At 33.8% G+C, this 3,310-nt stretch overlaps 1 non-coding gene across 1 annotated transcript; it reads right to left on the minus strand.

The window, feature by feature from the left end:
- Positions 1 to 2,478: 2,478 nt before the first annotated feature.
- Positions 2,479 to 2,585, minus strand: LOC131175167 (small nucleolar RNA R71). The gene has a single exon (XR_009145329.1). It is a non-coding gene; the product is annotated as a small nucleolar RNA R71 (small nucleolar RNA).
- Positions 2,586 to 3,310: the final 725 nt, after the last annotated feature.

Genomic DNA, 3,310 nt, shown 5'->3' on the forward strand with positions numbered 1-3,310 from the left:
AATATATCTGCATATTATCTAATGTATGAGTCATTTGCTGTGATATAAATTTGCTAAGAAAACTCTAAATAACAGTAGTTAACTTATTTTTGTACTCGTGAAATTAGTTTACTAAGTTGTATGCTACTGTTGCGTGCCTAAAATTAGTTTGATGTATCGTGTACTGTTTAAATTTTAAGCCAAAAAGTGATATATATATCTGACACAGTGAATAAAATGTGAATGGGTGATGCATGCATTTTATATTATCATTTAGGTATAATTTTTACACATAATTTACCTTTGTTCATAGTTATTACTATAGATATTAGCATATATTTAGTCAATTTTGCCTTTTTACACTTCTTAGTTTAATTTTTGGAATTTATTTGTTTTGTAGGTTAAATTTGGAGAATTTTGGTGTATTTTGATCAGAGCAGCCATTTGGAAGAAATTAGAGTTAAATTGCAAAATTTTGAAGTTGAGTTAAAGAGATCGAAAGTGACACAACCTGTGATCTGACAATCGACACAACCTATGACACAGCTTGTGTCACAGGTTGTGTCAATTGTCAGATATAAAGTTTTTCTCGGGCAGCAAGTTTCACAACCTGCGACACAACCCGCGACACAACCGATTTAACTTGTGCCGTTTTAATGAAAATGGCTGACGTGGCACTTTCATCCCTCTGATTTAATACATCACTTTCTCCAAAATCTTTTACCTTTTTACCCATTCTAGGGCAGACCTCTAAATCATATAAAAGCTTCTTTTTATCTTTCTTTTCACAAGGAGAAAGAGGGGGAGATTTTGTAAGAAAGGGAGAGAGGAAGAGGAGCACGTGAGACCATTTTGCAGCAGCAGCAGAAGAAGTTTTCTGCAACTCTCCAGCAGCAGATCCTTCATCATTTTACTGGGTTTTCTATTCCTTAGCTTAGATTTTCATTATTTCTTTATTTTTATACTTGGGTTTGTCTTAAAACCATGATTTGTGAGTAGATTTTTGATATTCTAGAGATGGATTTGTAAATATTGCTTTGTATTGTGGTTTTTGAACTAATTTACTCATTTAAATGAGATTTGCTACATTTTGATTTATTGCTTGTGAGCTTGTTGCCTTGCTTGATAAATGGGCCCTCATTAAGTTAAGTTTTAATCCTTGACAGATGGACTGAAAAGTGAATGTTTGGGATAGATAATCTTGCAATAAATTTAGTTTTCTTAGTGTTAGAGATAAGCTAAGAGGATTAAGGGGACTTTCCAAAATTAATTAGAGCTTTAATTGGGTTTTTGTTAGGTTTGAAATACCGTGAAAACATGGTTTGATTTGATGAATACCAACTTTGAAATGCTTGAAAAAGGTTTCAAAGAACTAAGAATTGATTTCCCTCAAAATTACAATTCTCATGTGTTTGGCTAAATTAGGGATAAACCACATGCAAACAATACCCTATATCTAGAATCACTTCAATTTTTATTGAATTTAGATTTAATTCCTCCCAATTTCATAATTAGCAATTTCAATTTCAATTTTGATAATCTAGTCTAATTAATTTAGTTAATTGTTTGATTTAGTTTAAATTCCTCAAATACCAATTTTAATTTTAAAATTTCATTTTTAATATCTTTAAATTTTACCATTCTAATTAGCTTATCATTTCATCTCCAATTTAAGTACAATTCCCTGTGGGAATGATATTATTTTTAAAACTATACTATTGTGACCTATGCACTTGCGGAAGCTATTTCATAGCTAACACAACCAAGTTTTTGGCACCGTTGCTGGGGAATTGTTTGTTTTTAAGTTGGATTTTAATTGTTTTAAGCTGATTAGAATTTTTATTTTCTTTTATTTTCACTGCTGTTCCTTGTGCTTTTCAGGTACTTTTCTTGTTTATGAGGCGATCGAAAAGCACAAGTGATACTGAATTGTTGTTCAACCCTAACATTGAAAAATTCTGTCGAGCCAACAAAAAGGAATACAAGAGAAGAAAGGAAGCAGAAAAGGAAGAATAACAAAGGTTTGACCAAGAGGAGAAAATTGAAAATATGGAGAATCAAAATAGAGCTATTGGTGGAGATAATGGAGGAAATGAACAAAATAGACAGAATGAAGTTGTTAATCAAAATGATCCTCAGAGAAGATCCATGTTAGATTATGCTTTTCCTAGATGTGCCGATGTGAGAGATAATAGACCTATCATTGGAGCTAATCAATTTAAGTTAAAGACTGGTTTAATTCAAATGGTTCAAAATTCACAATTTGGAGGTAGTCCACTTGAAAATCCTCATTCTCATTTGAAGAAATTTTTGATGATATGTGGCACACAAAGGCAGCCTGGAGTTTCAGATGAAGTAATTTGGCTCACCTTATTTCCATTCTCTCTTTGGGATTCAGCATTAGAGTGGTATGACTTACTTCCACAAGCTACTATAGCTACTTAGGAGCAGCTATCTCAAGCTTTTCTATCTCAATTTTTCCCACCTGGGAAGACCACTCATTTGAGGAATTTGATGGTAGCTTTTAAGCCAAGGGATGATGAAACTTTGTATGAATCTTGGATGAGATTTAAGGAGCTTGAAAGGCAATGTCCTCATCATGAAATACCCAAATGGATGATTGTTCAGAATTTCTACCCCAGAGTTATTCCAGCCATAAGAAACACAATTGATCCACAAGCGGGAGGAGATTTCATGAGAATGACAAGTGAAGAATGATATGATTTATTGGAGAAGATTGCTCATAATACCCATTTATGGGGAAATCCTAGAGCACTTGAGCCAAAGAAGGCTGGGATTTATGAACTTGACTCAGTTAACTACATGAATGCAAAATTTGATCAGTTGACTCAGCTTCTTAGTGATTTTTGCACAAAGGCAACAACCTCAACTCCTACAACTATGCAACAAGTTGCCTACACAGATGGAACCCAAAGTTATAGAGTTGATTACTCTTCTTATAGTGATGATTATTTGCAAGAACAAGCTGCTTATGCAGAAGGTTATCAACAGAAACCTATAGGAAATTCTTACTCTAATGTGAACAACTCAACATGGAGACCACAAGCAACTTTTGCTCAACAAGGTCAAAGTTCAAATTATGCTCATAACCAGCAGTATATGTAGCAGAATAGACCTCAGTTTCAGCCTCAATTTCAGCCCACAAGTTAGCCACAACTTGGATATCAAGCAAGAGCACAATAATCCCTTCCACCTCATGAACCGAAGCCAACCTTGGAAAGCATGATGGAGAAATTTTTTGCTGAACAAAGCAAGATGAATAGCAAATTGGAGGAAGAAATGCAACATATGAGACAAACCATGGATCAAT

This window comes from Hevea brasiliensis, chromosome 16, assembly GCF_030052815.1.
Source record: "Hevea brasiliensis isolate MT/VB/25A 57/8 chromosome 16, ASM3005281v1, whole genome shotgun sequence".
Lineage (NCBI taxonomy): Eukaryota > Viridiplantae > Streptophyta > Magnoliopsida > Malpighiales > Euphorbiaceae > Hevea > Hevea brasiliensis.